The sequence below is a fragment of the Macaca nemestrina genome, chromosome 16 (genome assembly GCF_043159975.1).
Source record: "Macaca nemestrina isolate mMacNem1 chromosome 16, mMacNem.hap1, whole genome shotgun sequence".
In the NCBI taxonomy this organism is placed as follows: Eukaryota; Metazoa; Chordata; class Mammalia; order Primates; family Cercopithecidae; genus Macaca; species Macaca nemestrina.
In genome coordinates this window covers 92,190,478-92,203,826 of record NC_092140.1, presented here as the reverse complement: position 1 = coordinate 92,203,826, position 13,349 = coordinate 92,190,478, and the positions used below count along the sequence as shown (strand labels likewise).

The window sequence follows — 13,349 nt, the reverse complement described above, 5'->3', positions numbered from 1 at the left end:
TGCCTCTTTGTATTTATTGTTTTGTGGTAGCTCTTTGCATTCTGAATATTAATTTGTTTGCTATTCTATATGCCACAAATACTTTTTTTCTAGTCTATGGTTTGTCCTTTATTCATTAATTAATTTATTTAAAAGGTATTTATTGGAAACTTTGTGCCAGGCATTGTACTAGATACCAGAAATACAGATGTGAGTAAGACAAAGTCCCACTCTCTTGGACTTAGTTTATTGTGGAAGATATACAGTAAACAATGAAAGACAGACATAATGTTTTATAAGTGTTACAAAGAGTAATAGAGTTGGGTAAGTGACATACAATGGTGAAGTGTGCTATTTAGATGGGCCAGCTAGGGAGGCCATTTGAGCACTGAAATGAGCTGATATCTGGAGGCAAAACATTTCACTCTGAGGATGTAGCGTATGCAAAGGCCCTGAGATGAAGGAATAACTGTTGTGTTCCAGAAACTTGTAAGGAGGCTGGTTTGGCTAGAGGACCACAGGTAGTCAGCAGTAGTAAGATGCCACTCTAGAGCGACAGCCAGGGCCCAGAAAATTTAAGGTCTTGTAAATGGTGGACTGTGGATTTATTTCACTGGAGGATGAAAACTATTCAGCATTTTGAATAGGGAAGTAATGCAATCTGATTTCCATCTGAGAAGGACCAGGCTGGCCACGGGGCAAGATAGGCTGGGTGTGTGCACATGTGTGCAAGGAAGTGTCGGGAAGAATGGGAGCTGAAAGATCACAGGGAAAGTCATCGCCTTACTCAGGAGGTTATTTCTGTAGTCAGGCAAGAGATAACTCGACAGTGGTAAAAAATCACCAGATTACAAATATATTGTGAGTGTAAAGCTGACAAGTGCAGTTGATGCACTATGAGGAGAAAGAGAGAAAAGATCATTCTAAGATGTTTGACCTGAACACTAGGTGAGTGGCGGTGCCCTTTGCTGAGGTGATGACTGGAAGGAAAAGCAAGGAAGAGCCTCACACATGTTGAGCTTGAGAAGCCTATTTGCTGTCTCACTGTCTTCTAGGCAGAAATGCGAAGGAGTCTGGAGTTCAAGGGGGAGGTGGTGGACGAGGTGGCAGGAACCTATGGGTCACCGGTGCATAGACAATATTTAAAGCCATGGAACTCTAGAAATCAGTGTAGGCCTGAAGGTGAAGCTGTCCAAGACCAAGTACCGAAGTACTTCAATGTCCATGAGGGAAGAACAGGAGGAGACCCATCACGGAGGCCTTAGAAGAAATGACCAGTGAGATGGGAGAAAACACAGGAAAGTGTGGGGTCCCAAAAGCCAAGGAAAGCATTTAGAACAGGGCCAGGTACACAGTCAATTAAAGTTAATTACGTAGCTGTTTTGTATTTATCCTTTTGAAGCCCTATGATCCCCAAATAGTCCTTTCTTCTCTGACTTCAACTAGGACTGAGATCTGTGATAGCTTTGACCAGTAGAATATGGCAGGAGATATTGTTCATATCAGATTCCAAGCTCAAATATTAAGTGACAAAGAAATAGATTTAAGTTGAAGGTTCAGAAGAGACCATTGTTTTCAGAAATGTGAAGGTCATTGGTTACTTTGAGAAAAGGTTTTAGTGCAGAGAGACAAAATTCTTTATTTTATTTTTTTGAGATGGAGTCTCGCTCTGTCACCCAGGCTGGAGTGCAGTGGCACGATATTGGGTCACTGCAACCTCCACCTCCCGGATTCAAGCGATTCTGGAGGGAGACAAAAGTCTAAGTGAACTGGTCTCTAGAGAGAATGGCAGAGGAGATGGGCACACAAAGTCCATTGTGGAGAAATTTTGCCTTAGAGAACGGCAAAACTCTTCGGGGCAATTTAATTGTTCTAAAGCAATAAGAAGGGTTACTTTGTTTTTGTAATATGGGAGATGTTCTTCTAAGATGTTTGTATGGTAATAACAATGAACCAATAGATTAATGGTGTCAAAGAGAGAGCAGACAATTGCAGAAGCAAGTCCTTGAGCAGATTGGAAGCTACGTGAGTCAGTGCACAAGCAAAGACTCTGAGTTTTGCTAAGAGCACAGATTTTTCATCCATTTATAAGAAGCAACAAGTGAAATATCCACATGTACAGGAATTGATCTAATGTATTGATTCTATTTTCTCAGTGAAATAAGATCATCAGCCGAGAATGAGAAGGAAGGAGTGGGTGTTAGAGATTTGTAAAGAAATGGGAATGAATGGGCTATTTGACTTGGGCAATGTAACTTCAGTACAAAACTTTTCAAGGCACCGTGAGCGGCAGCTAGAGATGTGTGATCACATCAAAGTTGGTCTGGTGTGTTCGTGTTCGTATTCAGCCATTTTTTTAGTCTCCAGCTGCATGGTTATGTTAATTATGGCATCTTGAATCACATATAAGTTTTTTTTTCTCTCTCTCTCTCTCTGTGCAGTTAACTGAGATTGGCTAATTTTTCCTGTATGGATTCTTGCATATATACATTCTAAGAAGACTCCACTTCTACCTTGAAATTACAAAACAAAACAAACGAAAACTTCACTATTTTCTTCTAATCTTGTCATAATAAATACTAACATTTTATTCCATGTGGGCTTTTCTCTATTCATAAGCATGTGACTTTATTTTTCTCAAAATGGATAATATGATGTTTCAACATTATTTTTCAAAAATCTACCCTTTCTTCTCTGAAATATCATATTTGTCATGTGCATAGGCTTACTTTTGGACTTCTGCGCTTGCTTCATTCGTCCTTCCTGCTTGGTTTATTTATGGTTTATTTATGTTAGCCAGGGTGGTCTCGATCTCCTGACTTCGTGATCCGCCCGCCTCAGCCTCCCGAAGTGCTGGGATTACAGGTGTGAGCCACCACACCCAGCCTCACATTTATTTCTTTTAGATGTTTTACATAATCTAAAAACCAGATAAGTTGAAATAAAATTTAGTCACTAAATATTATTAAGAGAGGGGCACTTTGCAATAGATGAGTTCTGTGAATATCAGTATATTTCTACATAAAATGAACAAAGTACACCATTTGAAGCAGCCATACATACACCTGACATATTTAATGACTGAATTTTATACCCGATTATAATTTTTTCCAGGTGCATTCAATATTACTGCTTTACAAAAGTAACAGAGGTCGCAGTTAATCACCAAGAGGAGGAGCCCATAACAAAGCTCCTCTAGATTACTATTTTTTTAATCTGATGACCTGATTACCAGAAGCAAAAGACCTATTAAATCCTTTATCTCTTAAAATATATTTTTCTAGAAAATATTAAATGTTCTTAGTATCAGGAACAGCCCACAGAGCACTTTGTTAGACAGAATGCATGTATGCTATATGAAAAGTCTTCCTATATATTCCCCTCTCTCTTTAAAAGGAAGTGATTTAAACAAAAATTCCAGAAATTTCTAGGCTGGGCTTAGAATTTCCACAGTGGCCATTGATTGGGGAGAGAACAAAATAATGGTAAAAAGGAAAGTATCTGTCTTTATCTCCCTTTTTCTCTTATTCTCTCCCATTCTCTCTCTCTCTCCCTTTCTCCCCTACTCCCCACACATATGCTAAAATTAGAATATACAACTAGTTTTAGAACATACTAATTTCTCCTTTATTATTTATCAATATAGGCATAACAGCTTAAGGGAGGCATTATCACAGTGTTTCAAATCACTGAATCTGACAGCCCTGGGATCATTTTTGTAGGCATGTTCTAACTTCCAAGAGTTCAACACAAGCTACATAGCTAACTGAGTTAAGCACTGAATAAAGACAACCTCGGTCTCTGGAGAATGTCTTCAGAAGAACAAGGTAACTGGGGTACTAGGTCACTGCAAATCTACCTCTGAAAATAAGTAAAACAGACAGAGGAGAAAATAGTCCATGCAATATTAATGTATATTACATTCAAAAAAGAAATATGCTCTGATTGCCCAGCCTCTGTAACCTGGTGCCCTAATTCTACACACTCTAAGACATATGCAGTCAAAACCATTTGCCTGATTTCTGTCCCTCCCTGAAATGTTTATTTCTCAAAAATTCTTCATTTCATCTTTTTTAGAGAGTAGAATCATCAAGATGCAAGTATGTTTGAATGAAAAACATAACAACATTGCATCAGAAGGAGAGAAACTACTGCAGTTACCCAGAGAACTGCAAGTACCTGAAAGCTCACTAGGGATGGAAAATACAACTTCCCTTTAGTTTCTTCACTCTGGGTTTGTCACAAGTTACACACCCTACAGAGAGACCCCTCACCTTTCCCCACACACGGTACCTCCTTTTCCTTCCCTTACTCAGTAGGAATGTGCTCTTTAAGGATTCTGCAAGAGCAGGACTGGTGAGAAAAGTGCTTTAAAACACAGTGCTGTAGACTTCCATCCTAACCCAGCAGAGAGCACAGACACAGTATGTAAATGCTTAGTATATTTCTTTTCATGTTTGTTGTGATCGAAAATTCATTACTGACTTCACCATTATAAACAATGAAACACCAAGCTACGAGTGATGATTTAAAGTGAAAATATGGCACAGGAGTCCCCAAAACACCATATACTGCATCATGCAATAATGTAATAATCTCCCAAAGGCCCAAGCCAGCAAATATGCTGCCACAAAACACTGGTAAGGCTCTGCAAAGCAACGAAAAAAAGTTTCACTGAAATTTGTATTCAACTTATTATAGTGTATACCATTTTCTTTTGGCCTTTATAATTTCTCTGTCATTTAGTTTCCAAGACAGCATTGGTCGGCAGGCTTTATAACTGTTTTCTTCAGATGGAGGAGAATGATAATAAAGGTGACATTTCCACTGCTAAGTGCTCTTGGATATGATGGTCCTGAAGAAACTGCTGCCTGTGGAGAATGCACTGATGGAACTCGGGAGCCACAGTCTGTTAGGGAGAGAAAGCATGTCCTAAGACAGAGTTCATTCTTATGGAAATTTACATGATTTAGGATTTATGTTTCCATGTAAACCCATAAAATATAATCCATACAATTTTAGAACAACGTTACACTCTATTTTATAAGGAACAGAAAAATCAGCTATATAATTTGCCATCTCCCTCGCCCAAATGTGTCAATACTTATTGATCCTTGCTTTTCCTTTTTGGTTGAGCTAATCAAGATAAATGTAAAAGCAACAGCACCTAGAAGAACAGGCACTCAGCATATAGTTGATTGAAAGAAATAAGAAGGAGATCCATAGAGAAACTATGAACATGAAGAAAAATGTTGATTAAAACAATATGGTCATTTGGCTGTCTTTCATTTACTTACATGAATGAGCCAATAAAATCAACGTTTACTTCACTGTATTGAAAATGCGAGTAAATATAATTCAGTTGAAAATCAGAATCTACACAATTTGAGATAGAGCAACAATTAGAGAGTCATTGAAAAGTTAGTAAGGGAAGTGGAAAAAGATAAAGAGAAGGGGGCAATGTATAGCCTAGGAAGAGGTGCCACTGAGTAGTGGAGAGGTATGACGGTGAAGATAGTCAGTGGGAGGCCTGATCAGACAGTATTTTCCAGTTCATCACTGGTTTCCTTGAAAGGTACCATTTTCATTCTGTAAAGGTTTCTTGGATAGGACGAGTTTTTACATGAAGGGTTTGGAGGAAGTGGTGAGGCTGGCTGTCAGAGCGGAATATCATTTGTGAGCAGCAAGGAAGAATATCAATCTCTTTGCATGCTAGAGAGAAATGAAGGATGACGAAATGAGCCCAGTGCACTAGGCTGGAAGGAAAGCCGCAGAGGGGCTGTGAAAGGATGCGCCACGGTAGTTAATACACAGCCACCTCGGGGGACGGCAGGCCTAACAATAACCATGTCAAAACTCAATTCCATATCAATGAGAAAGATGTTGTGAGGAATTTAAATCAAATAAAAATAAAGGCCATCAAAGCATACAGAGAATAGGATAGCACAAAAAGAATGGTGCCCCGTCTCTGCCTCGTGAACTACATCATCCTTAAACTTCCCTGCTCTAGATTCTAAAGTCACTGTGACCAGGAGACCACGCAGCAACCTTCATGTTTCCAGAAATAGCAGCAGATGATGCAAGGTTTTCCATTAGGAACTGACCATTTTTAGCCTTTCATCCTTAAGGAAATAATAAAAATAATGATAGCTTGTTTTATCAAGTGCTTCTGACCTGGCAAGCACTGCTCTGTACACTGCATACATGAACTCATACCATCCTCACAAAAACTCTATGCTATTATGATCCCCATTTCTCAGTTGAGGAAAACAGGTCCAGAAACGTTAGGTAACTCTCCCAGAGTCACAGAGCTAGTAAACAAGGGGGCGTGGGTTCCTCCTAAGCCCATGTTCATGACTAATACACATTGGCTGTCTCCCGAGACACCGACACCAGCACTCAATATGACCTTGGAAGATCTTGCACTGCCTTCCAAGGCCCTCATTTTCAGAGGCAGACAAGACCTATAGGTGCACACTGAGTTATTCCATCTCTATCAGATGCATGCCCGTGGAGAGAGTTCCTGGGCTAATGCCTAGGACCCAGGGAGAGTTTGACACATTTATCCACATTTGGCTCATTCCTGAAAGCATCAATCCAGTTTCCAGGTCTTAGAAAAATCATTTTCACCTGATGTCTCTTCCTAAAGTTGAGCATACCATAGGTTGAGCTTTAGAAAAACAAATCTGAATTTGTTATCTGATTTAATTTTTAAAGTGATAAGACCCATCTCTTACAGCTGTCTGTAAAAAAATGGTCTTATCACTTTTAAAATTAGCTGTCAGCTAACCAAGTATCCAGTGTTTGCATAATATTGCCTGTATAGATTACATCTTAAGCTTATCTGGATTTGCTAATTATCACTGTGCATTTTCCTATAGCATGATATTGGGTTTCTGAATTTTCTTTTTTTTTTTTTTTTTTAATTTATTTATTATTATTATACTTTAAGTTGTAGGGTACATGTGCATAACATGCAGGTTTGTTACATATGTATACTTGTGCCATGTTGCTGTGCTGCACCCATCAACTCGTCATTTACATCAGGTATAACTCCCAATGCAATCCCTCCCCCCTCCCCCCTCCCCATGATAGGCCCCGGTGTGTGATGTTCCCCTTCCTGAGTCCGAGTGATCTCATTGTTCAGTTCCCACCTATGAGTGAGAACATGCGGTGTTTGGTTTTCTGTTCTTGTGATAGTTTGCTAAGAATGATGGATTCCAGCTGCATCCAAGTCCCTACAAAGGACTCAAACTCATCCTTTTTTATGGCTGCATAGTATTCCATGGTGTATATGTGCCACATTTTCTTAATCCAATCTGTCACTGATGGACATTTGGGTTGATTCCAAGTCTTTGCTATTGTGAATAGTGCTGCAATAAACATACGTGTGCATGTGTCTTTATAGCAGCATAATTTATAATCCTTTGGGTATATACCCAGTAATGGGATGGCTGGGTCATATGGTACATCTAGTTCTAGATCCTTGAGGAATCGCCATACTGTTTTCCATAATGGTTGAACTAGTTTACAATCCCACCAACAGTGTAAAAGTGTTCCTATTTCTCCACATCCTCTCCAGCACCTGTTGTTTCCTGACTTTTTAATGATTGCCATTCTAACTGGTGTGAGATGGTATCTCATTGTGGTTTTGATTTGCATTTCTCTGATGGCCAGTGATGATGAGCATTTTTTCATGTGTCTGTTGGCTGTATGAATGTCTTCTTTTGAGAAATGTCTGTTCATGTCCTTTGCCCACTTTTTGATGGGGTTGTTTGTTTTTTTCTTGTAAATTTGTTTGAGTTCTTTGTAGGTTCTGGATATTAGCCCTTTGTCAGATGAGTAGATTGCAAAAATTTTCTCCCATTCTGTAGGTTGCCTGTTCACTCTGATGGTAGTGTCTTTTGCTGTGCAGAAGCTCTTTAGTTTAATGAGATCCCATTTGTCAATTTTGGCTTTTGCTGCCATTGCTTTTGGTGTTTTAGACATGAAATCTTTGCCCATGCCTATGTCCTGAATGGTACTACCTAGGTTTTCCTCTAGGATTTTTATGGTATTAGGTCTAACATTTAAGTCTCTAATCCATCTTGAATTAATTTTCGTATAAGGAGTAAGGAAAGGATCCAGTTTCAGCTTTCTACTTATGGCTAGCCAATTTTCCCAGCACCATTTATTAAATAGGGAATCCTTTCCCCATTTCTTGTTTCTCTCAGGTTTGTCAAAGATCAAATGGCTGTAGATGTGTGGTATTATTTCTGAGGACTCTGTTCTGTTCCATTGGTCTATATCTCTGTTTTGGTACCAGTACCATGCTGTTTTGGTTACTGTAGCCTTGTAGTATAGTTTGAAGTCAGGTAGCGTGATGCCTCCAGCTTTGTTCTTTTGACTTAGGATTGTCTTGGAGATGCGGGCTCTTTTTTGGTTCCATATGAACTTTAAAGCAGTTTTTTCCAATTCTGTGAAGAAACTCATTGGTAGCTTGATGGGGATGGCATTGAATCTATAAATTACCTTGGGCAGTATGGCCATTTTCACAATATTGATTCTTCCTATCCATGAGCATGGTATGTTCTTCCATTTGTTTGTGTCCTTTTTGATTTCACTGAGCAGTGGTTTGTAGTTCTCCTTGAAGAGGTCCTTTACATCCCTTGTAAGTTGGATTCCTAGGTATTTGATTCTCTTTGAAGCAATTGTGAATGGAGTTCATTCCTGATTTGGCTCTCTGTTTGTCTGTTACTGGTGTATAAGAATGCTTGTGATTTTTGCACATTAATTTTGTATCCTGAGACTTTGCTGAAGTTGCTTATCAGCTTAAGGAGATTTTGGGCTGAGACAATGGGGTTTTCTAAATATACAATCATGTCATCTGCAAACAGGGACAATTTGACTTCTTCTTTTCCTAACTGAATACCCTTGATTTCTTTCTCTTGCCTGATTGCCCTAGCCAGAACTTCCAACACTATGTTGAATAGGAGTGGTGAGAGAGGGCATCCCTGTCTTGTGCCAGTTTTCAAAGGGAATTTTTCCAGTTTTTGCCCATTCAGTATGATATTGGCTGTGGGTTTGTCATAAATACCTCTTATTATTTTGAGGTACGTTCCATCAATACCAAATTTATTGAGCGTTTTTAGCATGAAGGGCTGTTGAATTTTGTCAAAAGCCTTTTCTGCATCAATTGAGATGATCATGTGGTTCTTGTCTTTGGTTCTGTTTATATGCTGGATTATGTTTATTGATTTGCGAATGTTGAACCAGCCTTGCATCCCAGGGATGAAGCCCACTTGATCATGGTGGATAAGCTTTTTGATGTGTTGCTGAATCCGGTTTGCCAGTATTTTATTGAGGATTTTTGCATCGATGTTCATCAGGGATATTGGTCTAAAATTCTCTTTTTTTGTTGTGTCTCTGCCAGGCTTTGGTATCAGGATGATGTTGGCCTCATAAAATGAGTTAGGGAGGATTCCCTCTTTTTCTATTGATTGGAATAGTTTCAGAAGGAATGGTACCAACTCCTCTTTGTACCTCTGGTAGAATTCAGCTGTGAATCCATCTGGTCCTGGACTTTTTTTGGTTGGTAGGCTATTAATTGTTGCCTCAATTTCAGAGCCTGCTATTGGTCTATTCAGGGATTCAACTTCTTCCTGGTTTAGTCTTGGAAGAGTGTAAGTGTCCAGGAAATTATCCATTTCTTCTAGATTTTCCAGTTTATTTGCGTAGAGGTGTTTATAGTATTCTCTGATGGTAGTTTGTATTTCTGTGGGGTCGGTGGTGATATCCCCTTGATCATTTTTAATTGCGTCGATTTGATTCTTCTCTCTTTTCTTCTTTATTAGTCTGGCTAGTGGTCTGTCAATTTTGTTGATCTTTTCAAAAAACCAACTCCTGGATTCATTGATTTTTTGGAGGGTTTTTTGTGTCTCTATCTCCTTCAGTTCTGCTCTGATCTTAGTTATTTCTTGCCTTCTGCTAGCTTTCGAATGGGTTTGCTCTTGCTTCTCTAGTTCTTTTAATTGCGATGTTAGAGTGTCAATTTTAGATCTTTCCTGCTTTCTCTTGTGGGCATTTAGTGCTATAAATTTCCCTCTACACACTGCTTTAAATGTGTCCCAGAGATTCTGGTATGTTGTATCTTTGTTCTCATTGGTTTCAAAGAACATCTTTATTTCTGCCTTCATTTCGTTATGTACCCAGTAGTCATTCAGGAGCAGGTTGTTCAGTTTCCATGTAGTTGAGCGGTTTTGAGTGAGTTTTTTAGTCCTGAGTTCTAGTTTGATTGCACTGTGGTCTGAGAGACAGTTTGTTATAATTTCTGTTCTTGTACATTTGCTGAGGAGTGCTTTACTTCCAATTACGTGGTCAATTTTGGAGTAAGTATGATGTGGTGCTGAGAAGAATGTATATTCTGTTGATTTGGGGTGGAGAGTTCTATAGATGTCTATTAGGTCTGCTTGCTGCAGAGATGAGTTCAATTCCTGGATATCCTTGTTAACTTTCTGTCTCGTTGATCTGTCTAATGTTGACAGTGGAGTGTTGAAGTCTCCCATTATTATTGTATGGGAGTCTAAGTCTCTTTGTAAGTCTCTAAGGACTTGCTTTATGAATCTGGGTGCTCCTGTATTGGGTGCATATATATTTAGGATAGTTAGCTCTTCCTGTTGAATTGATCCCTTTACCATTATGTAATGGCCTTCTTTGTCTCTTTTGATCTTTGATGGTTTAAAGTCTGTTTTATCAGAGACTAGTATTGCAACCCCTGCTTTTTTTTGTTCTCCATTTGCTTGGTAAATCTTCCTCCATCCCTTTATTTTGAGCCTATGTATGTCTCTGCGTGTGAGATGGGTCTCCTGAATACAGCAGACTGATGGGTCTTGACTCTTTATCCAGTTTGCCAGTCTGTGTCTTTTAATTGGAGCATTTAGTCCATTTACATTTAAGGTTAATATTGTTATGTGTGAACTTGATCCTGCCATTATGATATTAACTGGTTATTTTGCTCATTAGTTGATGCAGTTTCTTCCTAGCCTCAATGGTCTTTACATTTTGGCATGTTTTTGCAATGGCTGGTACCGGTTGTTTCTTTCCATGTTTAGTGCTTCCTTCAGGATCTCTTGTAAGGCAGGCCTAGTGGTGACAAAATCTCTAAGCATTTGCTTATCTGTAAAGGATTTTATTTCTCCTTCACTTATGAAACTTAGTTTGGCTGGATATGAAATTCTGGGTTTAAAATTCTTTTCTTTAAGAATGTTGAATATTGGCCCCCACTCTCTTCTGGCTTGTAGAGTTTCTGCTGAAAGATCTGCTGTTAGTCTGATGGGCTTCCCTTTGTGGGTAACCCGACCTTTCTCTCTGGCTGCCCTTAAGATTTTTTCCTTCATTTCAACTTTGGTGAATCTGGCAATTATGTGTCTTGGAGTTGCTCTTCTCGAGGAGTATCTTTGTGGCGTTCTCTGTATTTCCTGGATTTGAATGTTGGCCTGCCCTACTAGGTTGGGGAAGTTCTCCTGGATGATATCCGGAAGAGTGTTTTCCAACTTGGTTCCATTTTCCCCCTCACTTTCAGGCACCCCAATCAGACGTAGATTTGGTCTTTTTACATAATCCCATACTTCTTGCAGGCTTTGTTCGTTTCTTTTTCTTCTTTTTTCTTTTGGTTTCTCTTCTCGCTTCATTTCATTCATTTGATCCTCAATCGCTGATACTCTTTCTTCCAGTTGATCGAGTCGGTTACTGAAGCTTGTGCATTTGTCACGTATTTCTCGTGTCATGGTTTTCATCTCTTTCATTTCGTTTAGGACCTTCTCTGCATTAATTACTCTAGCCATCAATTCTTCCACTTTTTTTTCAAGATTTTTAGTTTCTTTGCGCTGGGAACGTAATTCCTCCTTTAGCTCTGAGAAATTTGATGGACTGAAGCCTTCTTCTCTCATCTCGTCAAAGTCATTCTCCGTCCAGCTTTGATCCGTTGCTGGCGATGAGCTGCGCTCCTTTGCCGGGGGAGATGCGCTCTTATTTTTTGAATTTCCAGCTTTTCTGCCCTGCTTTTTCCCCATCTTTGTGGTTTTATCTGCCTCTGGTCTTTGATGATGGTGATGTACTGATGGGGTTTTGGTGTAGGTGTCCTTCCTGTTTGATAGTTTTCCTTCTAACAGTCAGGACCCTCAGCTGTAGGTCTGTTGGAGATTGCTTGAGGTCCACTCCGGACCCTGTTTGCCTGGGTATCCCGCAGCAGAGGTTGCCGAAGATAGAATATTTCTGAACAGCGAGTGTACCTGTCTGATTCTTGCTTTGGAAGCTTCCTCTCAGGGGTGTACTCTTCCCTGTGAGGTGTGGGGTGTCAGACTGCCCCTAGTGGGGGATGTCTCCCAGTTAGGCTACTCAGGGGTCAGGGACCCACTTGAGCAGGGAGTCTGTCCCTTCTCAGATCTCAACCTCCGTGTTGGGAGATCCACTGCTCTCTTCAAAGCTGTCAGACAGAGTCGTTTGCGTCTGTGCAGAGGTGTCTGTGTGTCTTAGTTTACTGTGCCCTGTCCCCAGAGGTGGAGTCTACAGAGACAGGCAGGTTTCCTTGAGCTGCTGTGAGCTCCACCCAGTTCGAGCTTCCCAGCAGCTTTGTTTACCTACTTAAGCCTCAGCAATGGCGGGCGCCCCTCCCCCAGCCTCGCTGCTGCCTTGCCGGTAGATCACAGACTGCTGCGCTAGCAACGAGGGAGGCTCCGTGGGTGTGGGACCCTCCCGGCCAGGTGTGGGATATGATCTCCTGGTGTGCCTGTTTCCTAAAGCGCAGTATTGGGGTGGGAGTTACCCGATTTTCCAGGTGTTGTGTGTCTCAGTTCCCCTGGCTAGGAAAAGGGACTCCCTTCCCCCTTGCGCTTCCCAGGTGAGGCAATGCCTCGCCCTGCTTCAGCTCTCGCTGGTCGGGCTGCAGCAGCTGACCAGCACCGATCCCCCGGCACTCCCCAGTGAGATGAACCCAGTACCTCAGTTGAAAATGCAGAAATCACCGGTCTTCTGTGTCGCTCGCGCTGGGAGTTGGAGACTGGAGCTGCTCCTATTCGGCCATCTTGCTCCCTGAATTTTCAAATTTGTAGAAGGTGTTCCTTCACGTTTGTCCTTGCATGAGTGGTGTGATTCATTGCTGATTTACAAGAGCAAATTCTTTCACATTAATGGCAGTAGAATGGAAGAGGGTTAAGAAGATGGAAAAGAGAATGAAGAATAGGATTTGTGCTAAATGAATATGTGTATACACACGTATATAATATCTGAGTAGAAAAATATTATCTGAGCAAATCATTTATAAAAAGACACTAATCTTTCATGAGAGAGAAAAATGTTGATAGGAATGCATTTTTTAAAAATAATCTGATAGA

At 40.3% G+C, this 13,349-nt stretch overlaps 1 protein-coding gene and 1 long non-coding RNA gene across 20 annotated transcripts in view; one reads left to right on the top strand and one right to left on the bottom strand.

Moving 5' to 3' along the window:
* Positions 1-13,349, top strand: part of LOC105486013 (replication factor C subunit 3) — a 701,449-nt gene that overhangs the window by 447,434 nt on the left and 240,666 nt on the right. The window lies entirely within an intron of this gene.
* Positions 1-13,349, bottom strand: part of LOC105486011 (uncharacterized) — a 261,312-nt gene that overhangs the window by 49,902 nt on the left and 198,061 nt on the right. For all 16 annotated transcript variants that reach the window (XR_011615056.1, XR_011615065.1, XR_011615059.1 and 13 more), the window contains one exon: positions 4,688-4,888. This is a non-coding gene — a long non-coding RNA (uncharacterized lncRNA). The remainder of the gene's footprint in view (positions 1-4,687; positions 4,889-13,349) is intronic.